This window comes from Perna viridis, chromosome 2 (assembly GCF_037379345.1).
Source record: "Perna viridis isolate PV_CMFRI_1.1 ecotype Kerala chromosome 2, ASM3737934v1, whole genome shotgun sequence".
NCBI lineage: Eukaryota > Metazoa > Mollusca > Bivalvia > Mytilida > Mytilidae > Perna > Perna viridis.
Genome location: NC_142446.1, coordinates 17,815,930 through 17,829,571, shown reverse-complemented (window position 1 = coordinate 17,829,571; position 13,642 = coordinate 17,815,930). Strand labels below are relative to the sequence as shown.

Genomic DNA, 13,642 nt, shown 5'->3' with positions numbered 1-13,642 from the left:
CATTTGACCTACCAGCAATGTCAAGGTCTACAGATTATTGACAGTAAGAGTTGGACACTTTTCCCTCATTTAACACAAAATCATGTCTGTATCACATGTTCATACACATGTCTCATTGGACACTATCATTTAATGCATCTTTTAAATAGCCATGTTTGATTCAATATTTAACTCTAACTTGTCACAGGTAATCAGAAGTACAGAACAGTACCAAGTTAATTGTAACTGTCTGAAACACAGGTTTCAAGGTTTGGTAATTCCTTTGTTTCACAAGTATCATCATTCAAATTAATCAAATACTAAAAAACAAAGGCACATACTTATCATCTTACCATGGAAAAATTAACAGCAAAGAACACAACATGCTAACATTACATTTGTGCTATTTATTTATTTCAGCAAAATTCAATATTACTAAAAGGACACTAAGTAATACATGTAGATGTACAATGTAATTTCATTTTTCAGCCAACTGAGACATTAGCAACTGAACTAATATCGTTTTTTAATACAATTACCACTGCAGCATATTAAATTTATGTGTACATGTATGTATTCATTCTTAAGTCTGTAGTCATACAACGAGAATGTATATGGTGAATATGTCAGAGATAACAACCCCACCGGGATGAAAAATTATGTATCTTTTGCAACACTTGTTGAAACTGAAATTCCTGACAATATGCAAATCCCAATATAGTGATTGAATCCAGTAAGAAGGATAAAGACCAGACAGGGAATACAGACACACTTAACAAAGAACATGAAAAACCAAAATAACATGTACAAAAAACCAAAAAGAAAGGAGCTACTCATACTCCACCAAAAACTGGGAGCATTGACCAGGTCTAGCGGTAGGGTAAGCTTCCTCTGCTTTTCTAGAAATACCCACCAAGTTAATCCTAGGATGTAACATGTAACATTATATCAGATGCTATCATTTATAAACAAGTACTATCTTTAAAAAAAGATAGCCGATGCAGTGAAATTTTGTTCTTTTCACTTCCGAGTTTCTACATTTCTTTCAAGAAAATAACACATTGCATGCAATTTCAAATTTTCGATACAGTTTTTTCAAAAGTAATTTCAAATTTTCAATACAGTTTTTCAAACACCACTAAGTTATCAGTATTTGGCCAATCGGGAAACAGAACTGCGATCAGGTGACTTGTGTTGCCATCGAGGAACGTCCTTAAGGTCAAAGGGTAAAAAGCGAAACTATATCGACTGCATCAGAAAAATAGTTGAAACCAGTATTCCTGACAAAATTGGTAATTGATATCTGAATATAAGATCTATCAAAATCACTATCTGTATATAAAGTTAATCTAGCAATGATTATAGGCAGAGTTACACACAAGGTTACATGTATGTCTATCAGTAGGCTGACAATTGGCTATAAGCCATATAAACTTTCCTAGAATTTGTGGGAACCAAAATTGCTGACAACATGTACAAATCATAGTTGCATTATTTAGCACGGCGTGGAAATGGCAAAGTTTCATGATAATTCAGTAATAAAGAAGGATTTGGGAACAATGTCAGCCATGCTGAAACCTACATGCAAATAACACCTTCTCTCTTATAAAACCAGTAAAGTTCTACAATAAGGAGTAAATACATGTATACAACTCTGAAACAAGAAGAGGCTGGGTCGTAAGAGTGCTTATACCTATTCCACAAGTTGTTGGCAATGATGATACACCACTAAGAATTTAATCATCAGTGATATTTAAAAGGTGGAAATATTTGACTGTCATTGCAATATCAACAAGCTAACTTAACTATTATTGTATTGGTGATAATATTGATGACATGATCCTATAAATTTCTTTATCTAATGCTTTTTGAAATTCAGAAGTCTAATAAAAAAATATTTCTTCACAATATACAGTCTTTGCATGTGTTTTCAATCAGCATGTGAAATTGATCATGAACTAGAAGACCTGTTTATCATAGGAGCCCCACCTAATTTGTTAGTAATAACTCACTAGATTTGCCAAATTAGGAACATGTTTATTTTAGTATGAAGACAAGGCTTGCAGATTCAGAAATCCTTCCAAAAATTGTGATACTCATGGTCTGTTGGTTCAGCTTAATCCATCTAAGACTTGCATTGACAAACTGTTCCAGTACAGTAACTCAAATAATTTGAGGATCAATTTGGGAGATCAGAAATTCCTAAACATATGCATATCTATATATTGTATCCTGACCACATAGTGTCATGAAATTCTGTTTGGTAGTATCAAGACTAGTTGCAATGAGAAAAAGAGGACCGATGGACGGACTAACGGACACATAAAAAATGTTAATACCCCTTATAACAATTTCCTAACTTTGTTGCTGGGGATATATGTCTGACAAAAATTACCAAGTCTAATTATCACCCAGTTCCGTAATATTCCAACTTTTATGAAAATCAAGATCCTATGACCTTGCACACCATCATTATGTGTAGAAACATCCTACAAAAATATTTTAGATAAGGAGATAGCCATACAAGCCATATAGTCCTATTTCTGATGAAAATGACTGTCCAACTTTGACCAATTTCTGTAATATTTCATGAAAAATCAAGATCCTATGACCTTGCACACCATCATTATGTGTAAAAACACCCTGCAAAAAATATTTTAGATGTAATTCAAAAACTACAGGAAGAGATAGCCATACAAGCCATATAGCCCTATTTCTGAGTAAAATGGCTGTGTAACTACATGTATCCCCAATTTCCTTAATATTTCACGAAAATCAAAATCCTTCGGCAACGCACACGTTCATCATGTGTAGAAATATCCTGTAAAATATTTTAGATGTAGTTCAAAAACTGTACGAGGAGATAGCCGGACAAGCAATAGTCGTGTAATCTGGACAGACGGGCGAACGGACAGACAGGGGTAAATTAATATGCCCCCAAACAGTTTGTCATGGGGGCATAATAAAAAAAAAACATGCATGAACAGAACATGCCAAATTACTTCCCCTTATTTGCATATATTTGAAAATACTGTATTAATGCAGCAGAGTTACTTACGTCCATACCAGCAAAAATTAAAGGATTAAAGAGGTAAAACAGGGTTTGACACTCACTTTTCTTGCTAGGTAGCCCACAGAACTTTCTGATAGATAAGTTAGGTGGACCTTAAAACTATTTCGTGGTCCTGTTTGTAGGACTACCAATAAAAACATCATGGTAGTCCTCTCTAAAATACGATAAAATGTATATGTAGGCACAGGACTACCAGACCACCGCTAGTGTCTAACCCTGCAGTTTAATATTTTTATTCTATCCAAGTGTTTTTACCTTAACTTACATACTCCCTTTCTATTTATAAATTTGTTATTCCCTAAAAAATGCATTTCTAAATGCTCTTAACTGGTTATGGTGACCTGTTCTCATATTTTCAACAAAGATCTAAAGCATACATGCCAACTTACAAGATTTAATCATGTTTTCATGATTTTGACCATTTGTCCTGCTAACACGATTTTTCAGGTCAAAATTGTCCTAGAAACCGATTTGGTCAAAACTCTGAATCCAAACCCCTAAATTCGTGTTTCAATCTCATTTCTTTGCATTGAAAAGTCGTAAATCTGACAAAAGGTGATAACTGGTGTCTAAACAGGCATGGTTACCTTTAGTGACAGGTAATCAATCTCAGAGAAGCAATCAGCTGATCAGGGCTTGACAATTAGAAAATGAATCTGGATTGGATCTACCACTATGTTATGAACAGCCAATCATTTTCTAAAGATTAATTTCTACTCCACAATTAACTTGACCAATAATGTCAAAGTTTGTTGAACCACGCATAAAATATAAAATTGTTTATGCAAAATGAGTTAACTCCCTTGCAGTCTTCACATTTCCTGTTATTTCAACAGTGCAGTAGGTACCAGTATCGTATTGCATATCCCTGAGCGGGTGTACGTCAAAACATGGATGCCATAAAAATATAGTGCATTTTCTTTTTGCCTCTCTACAAACTAATGTTTTGTCAAAAGACATGAACAATGACTTAAAAAATAGAGCAAACATCACACTGTAAGATGAAGAACTTTTTTAAAAGAAAATCTAACATAATATCATAAAAATGTTCCACTGAAAAGGTCGGTTTGGTGAGTGCCAAACGAAAGTGAAAGTAGGGAAAATGGCTATTTATAGTTCAAGACAACTTTTCTGTCCAATCTTCGTGGACTCACCCTATTTTCTTTGCGGGAAATTATTTTTTCACATGTCCTTAGAAATGCTACATAAGTGAAAGTTTTATTGAATCAATTTACATATTTTTTAAAAAATCCTAAAAATATGCACTTCACTATAGAAGTCTATGGGAAAATTAATACGATACTGAGACCTAGTAAGCCAGTTTTTCAAGTAAAGTTGGATATTCAGCAAGTGGTCTTTACCAGCTGAAAAAGTAGTACCCCAATACAGGTAACACTTTTAAGATGAATTAGCCAACTTTTGAACCTGATTTTTTATGGTAGCTCAGGTTTTTTGCATTTATGGTTAATCTTTACCAAATTTGGAAATGCATTTTGTTTTCATGAATTTGTAGGATATCAGTTCAATAAAATTATTATCTTGACTATTTATGATGAGCATATCTATATTCAGGTAACCTAAAGCAAGTAATACTCCTGCATAAAGGATAGTTTTCAAGTTACAACACATTTTAAGTATGTGGTTAGGACTTGAAAATAGTCATTTTCCATACATTGCCTCTTATATATGAAAAAATGAATATTTTTTTTATTTTTTGTTTTTCTTTCAAATAAATAGCTAAAATGAGTTGCCATATAACTGTGTGGTTGATTTAAACACAGAAATGTCACAAAAGTCATCAGCCAATTTTTTAGTGGACTTTTTTTAGTGGTTCAAATGGACAGATTCTAATGCGGCAAGAAAAATAATGGTGTTTTTTTCATATAAAAACTGAATTTTTTCAAAAAGTATCTAAAGCAGACAATTGTTATTATAATATTTATACCAGTAAACTATATTTCTTGCATCATAGCTATCTGTTTTAAAGAAAAAGTCTTTTCCCTGTCACATTGAGGTCCATTTGTATCTGCCTGGGGTACCAAGATGGCTTAAAATCTGTATTTTCTGCATATGAAAAGCTATATTTTTTTAAAACTATAATATTGGTATAATTTTTTCTGGATTTATTATAATTGAAATGACCATATCTATAGTTTAAAACAGTTGGTTGTACCGGTCATCATACTTTACTTTAAACAAGAGGCTCCCTTGAGTTAAAGACAAAAAAGGAGGTTCGGATATTAATATTTCCATATATGGAACTCACAAGTGGGGATTAAATAATGATTTGGAACTCATAGTACAGCTCATGTATCTACCATGTCAGAATAAACCACAAAGTTGCTTAGTTTGATTAATGCAGCAGCTTTTTATCAAAAGTAATATTTTCTGGCTAACATTGAGATATTAGTCTTATGCCTGGAATAGGGTACCTATATAAGAATTTTAATAGAAAACTCATGTTTGTAGCAGGGCAATGATATTCTGAATTTTCAGTATGGAAATGAATACTCTAGCAGAAAAACAACAACTTTTAGGATTATATTGAAATGTTTATTAGTAATAGGTACCAGTATCGTATTGCATATCCCTGAGCGGGTGTACGTCAAAACATGGATGCCATAAAAATATAGTGCATTTTCTTTTTGCCTCTCTACAAACTAATGTTTTGTCAAAAGACATGAACAATGACTTAAAAAATAGAGCAAACATCACACTGTAAGATGAAGAACTTTTTTAAAAGAAAATCTAACATAATATCATAAAAATGTTCCACTGAAAAGGTCGGTTTGGTGAGTGCAAAACGAAAGTGAAAGTAGGGAAAATGGCTATTTATAGTTCAAGACAACTTTTCTGTCCAATCTTCGTGGACTCACCCTATTTTCTTTGCGGGAAATTATTTTTTCACATGTCCTTAGAAATGCTACATAAGTGAAAGTTTTATTGAATCAATTTACATATTTTTTTAAAAATCCTAAAAATATGCACTTCACTATAGAAGTCTATGGGAAAATTAATACGATACTGAGACCAGTATTTTATCCTATAAGTTATGTTTGCAATAGTTAAAAGAAATACTATAATAATATAGTATTCCTTTTAAATAGTGATGATTTTGGAAATTTGGTAGCAACATTCTTGATTATAAGTTACATTTCCTCATATACTGTACCTCATGGTATACATTTAATGAAAAGAAAAAGTTACCCAAGTTATTACATGTAACATTTTGTTACATTCTCAACGTTAGGACCCTTCTAATCCTTTAAGTTCGAAACTGAACACTAACTCCCCATTTAATTCACATTAATGGAAGGATTAAAGATGTACTAAATATATTCTAAAATAGTAGAAATACATTTGAATGTAAATAGAAGTTTTCTCATTTCTTTCTGAATTAATTCAGAATTCTGAATGAATTAGGTTTAGAGGAATACGCCACAAAAAAAGGGGGGGCTTACAAACTTCAATCTATTATAGTACATGCTGTTCAACTGAAAAGGCCCTTTAATGTTATAGTAGTTGTCTTAGTCATACATTACTACAGTCAAACCCATACAGTTTGTAAAATATATCCCGAAAATGTCAAAAATGTCTGAACAAAAGTTGAATACCCCATGCGGATTTACAAAAGTTGGCAAGTATGATCTAAAGGAGTAGGATTTACATTGTAGATGAGTATTTAATTTGTTTTTGTAATCTTGTTATTTCTCTATCTTTCTCGATCCTTAAAAATTTAAATTTATAAATACATACAATGTACAGTAAATTCAGAAAAAAAATCTTTATAAATTATAGTACATTACGAGAAAACAGTAGGTACAGTGTATCTTGAACATGTCAAAAACACAACAACCCCATCAGGATGAAAATGTCAGCCCAAAGATACCCATTGGTCTTCAATGAATTACAAGGAGACACTCACACTAAATGAATTAAAAGACTGCTTTTCATAAAGATATCTTGATATTAACCAGACACTTTTTTACATATCAAGCATGTTGACTGCAAATGCATTGTAATTGCAAACAAATTGATGCAACGTCAAATTCATAATGCTATAAAAATTTCTACAACTGATGTTATACAGTAATGTCTGTTTAAAGCCTCAGTGTCTGTTTATCTGAACTACTCCAGGGTGATCGAAATCAAACAGCAGTAACAGGTTGGGAAAAATACCATAAATCTGGCTTAACCCATTTGGGGTACTACCCTTCTATGGTCTTCATTTATCTATTATAATTTTTTTTTCTAAATATGAAATACTGAAAACAAAAGGGAATGTTTGTGTAATTTTACATAACTTTTGCAAAGGAAGTATATATTTACTTTCATTTTTTTTCAAAAGTTATGGACCTAAGTATAATGCAATATTCAAAGCCCAAAACTATTCACATACCAGAATAATAAAAATACTTCAAATACAGGGCTCAACACTAACAGTAGTCCATCAGTCCTGTGCTTACCTAATTTTAGAGAGGACTAGTATAAAATTTTTAATTGGTAGTCCTTTTGGCTACCTAAATTAGTTTTAGGACTTAATTAGTTAACCCTAATTTCAGATATTATTCTCAACCTATCATTCATAACTTTATTTCCTCTTACAAGAGATAAAATGACAATACAAACAATTATATATACATATATCATGCAGACAAACAGAAAATATAAGTTGAAGTAATTAATACATATGAATACTTAAGCAAGATCAATACACAAAAGAATACATCAGTGATTTTATTCAACTAGTCTAATACTTTAAGTTATTCCTTCAAAAAAAAAAAACTTCAAGCAATGCAAAATTACGATATTATAAAAATAGCTGCTGTTAGGTGATCGAAAATTGTCAGTATTTCTTCGTTAGATATTGAAATAAATAGGATTATGTCATCATTCATAACACGGATACAAAAAAAAAACTTTGAAATAACTGTCACTAAAAATAACTGGTGATATTTCGAAATATCCTAGCATTTATCATTGGTTGCAATGAACACACCTCCTAACCTTAGACTAACGTAATTGGCGACCTTGACCCTATCAGGATTTGCACAAGTGACGTACGAACGCGCAATGATGCAAACACGGCTTTTTGTAAAAGAAATTGTGAGCTCCAATCGCTGCAATAAAATATATTCATACAAAATAATTGCCAGTTAACGGGTTGACCTTAAACATAAAAATACATGGACATTTTGAAGAATTTTTACTCTAGAAAAACAAAAGCAAGTACTTACATTTTTTGTTTCGAGCTTTCTCACTAAAATGTTACAAACAGAACAAAAATTAGGTTTAAATTACCTTTTCATTCATTAATGTTTCCAGTTACACTTGCAACATGCGCTCAAACGAACCACGTTGATTATTGACTTGAGTTGAAAGGCCACGCGCATGTGTAAAATAACTTCCGGGTATTTCACACACCAAACACGTGGAATAGTAACGAGTAGTGGATGAATATCGATTTTTTTTTCACCGATACTACAGGAGCAACCTGACAATTTTTATTATTATCATTTTCGTTCGAAAATAACGACCAGAAGAATTGTTTCGAAGAATATGTTAATATATTAACCTAAACAATTTGGGGAGAGGACGGGTAATCAAGGGAACCAAGGTTATAGCGGTAATCAAAAGAATGTAATCCAGGGACAAAGACCAGACATGGAAAACAGACATACACAACAAAGAACATAAAGTAACTAAAATCACGCATACAAAGTAACAAAAGTAAATGAGCAACTCGGACTCCACTAAAAACTGGGAGCATGGACCAGGTGCACCGGTAGGGTAAGCATCTTCTGCTTTTCTAGAAACACCCGCCGAGTTGCTCATAAAAAGTCAAGTCCGGGGTAGACAAACGAGGAAAGGAAAACTATGACCCGTTGAATAAATCAGTTTTCATGGTGCTGATGGATACACCATAACGATCCACGAGTTCATGATGACGACCATAAAACTTCTGTAGTGATGACTTCAATCTTGTAGCAACATAACCCTGTTCCAGAAGCCTATTTGTTAGAGTTCTAGCGCGATACAAAAAGTCTGCGTAGTTTCGGCAAGCTCTGGCATAACGTATGAGTTGTGATATGAACACTCCATACGCAGGAGCCGAAGGGATGTTGCCACAGATGAAAGGCAAGTTGACAATTCTGAATGAAAAGTCATCACGTTTGTCGTAAAGTTTGGTCAATAGTTTTCCTTTACCATCGATTTCTAAGTGTAGGTCAGGATATGAGGCTGACTTCGCAGTGTCTGTAGTATCCTTCATCTCAAGTTCTTTTGGGTAGATGCGATGTATCAAATCCCCGAAATTAGGATTGTTTAAAGATAACACGTCATCTATATAGCGGAAACTGAGATTGAAGGATCTAGCTAAACAATATTCTTTCTTTCTGATCAAATCAGCAATAAAGTCAGCTTCGTAAGAGTGAAGGAATAGGTCAGCTAGTAAAGGGGCACGATTTGTTCCCATTGGAATGCCGACCGTTTGTTAAAAAACACGTCCACCACACTGGACAAATATGTTGTCGATTAAAAATTCCAGCATTTTGTAAACATCTTCCTCTGTTGATTTTTTCCAACAAAGATGGTACACCTAGATACAAATATATAGTTCTTGGTAGAGATGCCTCATACTTTGTAAGAAATAATTCCAAATCATCTTCCAAATATACAGAGGAAGATGCTTACAAAATGCTGGAATTTTTAATCAACGACATATTTGTCCAGTGTGGTGGACGTGTTTTCAACCCTCAATTCAAGATTATTATCAGAATTCAATAGCATTAAAACCTATGATTTTTCAACATTTTATACTTCTATTCCTACCCATACTCAGTTAAAATTCCCGACTCAAAACATTATACATCGTTGTTAGTCTGAAAAATGGGGTAAACCTAGATAAAAATATGTAGTTCTTGGCAGAGATTCCTCATACTATCGTAAAAAACGATTCCAAATCATCTTCCAAATGTACCGAAGATGTCTTCATAATGCTGAAATTTTTTATCGACAACATATTTGTCCATTGGTGTTGACGCGTTTTTCATCAAACTGTCAAGAGCATTGCTTAGCTAGATCCTTTAATCTCAGTATAGATGACGTATTATGGTTAAACAATACTAGTTTCGAGGATTCTATACATCGCATCTATCCTAAAGAACTTGGGATGAAGGATACTACAGACATTGCGAAGTCAGCCTCATATCTTGACCAACACTTAAAGATCGATAAAAAAGGAAAACTATTGGCCAAATTGTACGTATCACTCTCATATGTTATGCCTGAGCTTGCCGTAACTATGCAGATATTTTTTTTTGTTATGTGCTAGTACATCTTACAATTAGGTTTCTGGAACAGGGTTATGTTGCTACAAGATTTAAGTCATCACTCGGAAATTTTATGGTCGTCATTATGAACTCGTGGATCGTTACGGTATATACATCAACAGCATAAGAACTGATATGTTCAGCATATCATAGTTTTCCTTTCCTCTTTCGGCTTCCCTGTACTTGACTTTTTATGAGCAACTCGGTGGGTGTTTCTAGAAAAGCAGAAGATGCTTACCCTACTTGTGCACCTGGTGCATGCTCCCAGTTTTTACTGAAGTCAGAGTTGCTCATTTGTTTTGATACATGGTATGTATTATTTTAATCATTATATGTTCTTTGTTGTGTGGGTCTGTTTTCCATGTCTGGCCTTTGTCGCTGAATTACATTCTTTTGATTTTCGTTAGAACCTTGGTTCCCTTGATTACTGTTATTCGAATCAAACTAGTATATATATGACCCGGCCAGCGATATATGGATCAAAATACAAAATACCTCCAGCACCTTATCGGGGTGAGCTCTCCACGGACCTAAACTGCAAACCGACTGACGCACATCAACATCTTATACCTAAGAGCTGACATCCAAGACTAAGAGTATGGTCTCATTAACCACTTCCGGGTTAAATGGCCACCCCCCCCCCTTCCCTATGTAGTACCAAAAACACACTGAACCTAGACATATGCATTGTAAGTGCATTATGTGTGTGTATTGTGATTAAAAGTAGTCAAAATGAAGCTGAGAATGTGTACTTTAAAATCATATATGTAATTAACTACAAAAGTGTATGAATATTGTTTACATGTGTGAGTAATTTGCCTCCATGCTGTCAGGTAGCAGAACAGGTAAAAATGTGGATTTTCAGTATTATTTATTCAAGTAAATTTTGTGAAGAATTTCTACTATCATCGTACCATTAGCATAATGATTTTGAAAGCGTTTTTTTCCAAGCTTCGCAACGGTATGCAACTTTAAGATGTCCTTTGTCCTGGGAATTCACAGTGAGACTTTGAAAATTACTTTTTTAACATGTAAAGTAATGGAAATGTTAGAAGTGGTTAGTGAGACCTATACCGTTTAGTCAAGCTCTTAGGCTAAGGCACATTTGTTCAAATGACGAATCCTCAAAAAAGTCTAGGTCAACTGAAGAACAATTTAAGAAGAAGGGGATATAAATACAAGACCATCAAAGAAGGGCTCCAAAAAATTGACAATATCCCAAGAAGTAGTCTGTTACAGTACAAGTCAAAGAAAATATGTAAAAGAACCTCTTGTGTTCTAACATACCACCCCTGCCTTAAAAACAGGCACAATACCATTCGTGAGCACTGGGCCTCTATCGAGAGAAACTCAACATTATCCAAAGTTTTTCCCGAACCACCTATGATTGCTTTCAGACAGCCAGACAGTTTGCGTAGTCTGCTTGTGAGGGATGAAATATACTTCACAGGTATTTACCTGTTTAGGTAGTTAGTTGTTTTCACAGACCATTTACTTTCATACATCCTCAGTTTATTTAAGGCACTGAAGAAGGTCATTAGTTGACTGAAAATTTTGCTCATTATATATTTTATTATTGTGTATAAACATCTTTATCGGCATCGTTGTACAATCCTTTAGACTTATATATTTTTTGTTTGTGTTGCATCGTCATCCGACTCGACGATCCGATAGCCATTACTGTTCCATCGGGTCAAATTGATAAAGGGAAGATTATAGGTCTAAAAAATTCCCAACGATGTTAGAACTGTCAAATTAGGAAGCGTAAGGCAATGTAGCGTATCGTAACAGATGATTTTAATCATATGACAGCAGTATATGACTTTTCTTAATTGTTTTCCACATTTAATTCATTTCAAGTTTTCGATTAAAACAAAAAACAAAACAAAAAACAAAAAACAAAAAAACACCCCCGTTCTCATTCAGATTCCTTATCATTTGCTTATGTGAGCCTTTCATAAAGGTACAATCACCCACGGCGTGAATCAGCTTCAGAATCAATGTTTTGATCTTGAACTTTGTTAGTTTTATGCTGAAGAAGGATATATCGGTTATCCGAAGTATTCAATGCAAATTTGACTACCATTTGGTGATGTTGAACATGTCTCAGAATGTGACGACTCTAACTGCTACACTGCTCCATCGGACCAAATTGATACAGGGAAGATAATGTAAGCATAGAAGGCTCTGAAAAATTCCCAACGATGGCATGCCAAAGTGGGCAAAAATCAATATTTTGTAATATTAGAAAATGAATTTTTAATATTACAAAATCATTTTTTTTAATATTAGAAAAGATTTTTTAATATTAGAAATTCATTTTGTAATATTAAAAATTCATTTTCTAATATTACAAATTCCTGATTTAGTAATATAAAGTATCACACATTTTGTAACATTACAAATTGAATTTGTAATGTTAGAAAATGAATTTGTAATATTGGAAAATGAATTTGTAATATTAGAAAATCAGTCACATTTTTAATATAACAAAATGACTTTCTAATATTAAAAAATCGCAACTGAATCGACTAATCCATTTTCTAATATTAGAAAATCAATTTCTTATATTAAAAAATCGTTTTTTAAAATTAGAAATCTAATTTGTAATATTAGAAAATGAATTTGTAATATCAAAATATCATTTTTTCATATTAGAAAACACTTATTTTCTAATATAACAAATTCATTTTCTAATATAACAAATTCATTTTCTAATATTATAAATTCATTTTCTAATATTATAAATTCATTGTCTAATATTAAAACTTAATTTTCTAATATTACAAATTCCTGATTTAGTAATATTATCATCCTCCAAAGTCAGGGTTTTGAGTCCACTCTCGCTCCCTCAAACCCCTGACATCACTCCTTCATATTTAGCGGGTATCGTCCAGCCAATTCCGATTAGTTGCTTCTCCAGGTGCGAAGCACCAATGAAAATTGATTTGACATAAAATGTCTGCGGAAACGAGTAACTGATAGTTTTAAGATGTCACAAATGATTCAATATGACCAAAAATGATAACTGTAGATTCTGTTTAGAGTTTTCAGCGAAAGAAATGACGTTATGTGTATGTAGCCATTTTGTAAGTTATATCGAAGAGTTTCTATTACGAGTGATTTGATTAGATTTTGGATGCGAGTTAAATTTAGGTAACTCACTAGATGGCGCTGGACGATACCCCGCTAAATATGAATGAGTGATGTCAGGAGTTTGAGGGACCGAGGGTGGACTCAAAATCCTGACTTGGGAGGA

At 33.1% G+C, this 13,642-nt stretch overlaps 1 protein-coding gene across 2 annotated transcripts in view; it reads right to left on the bottom strand.

Annotated features, from left to right (window-relative positions):
* LOC148623880 (steroid hormone receptor ERR2-like) overlaps positions 1–8,488 on the bottom strand; it is a 45,683-nt gene extending 37,195 nt beyond the window's left edge. Inside the window, exon 1 of one of the 2 annotated variants that reach the window (XM_088566166.1) lies at positions 8,354–8,488. The gene's annotated coding sequence lies outside the window, so the exon portion shown is untranslated. Of the gene's footprint in view, positions 1–8,289; positions 8,312–8,353 lie in introns of those variants that run through there. The other variant, XM_088566167.1, reaches the window with a different exon arrangement.
* Between the last annotated feature and the right edge of the window lie 5,154 nt (positions 8,489–13,642).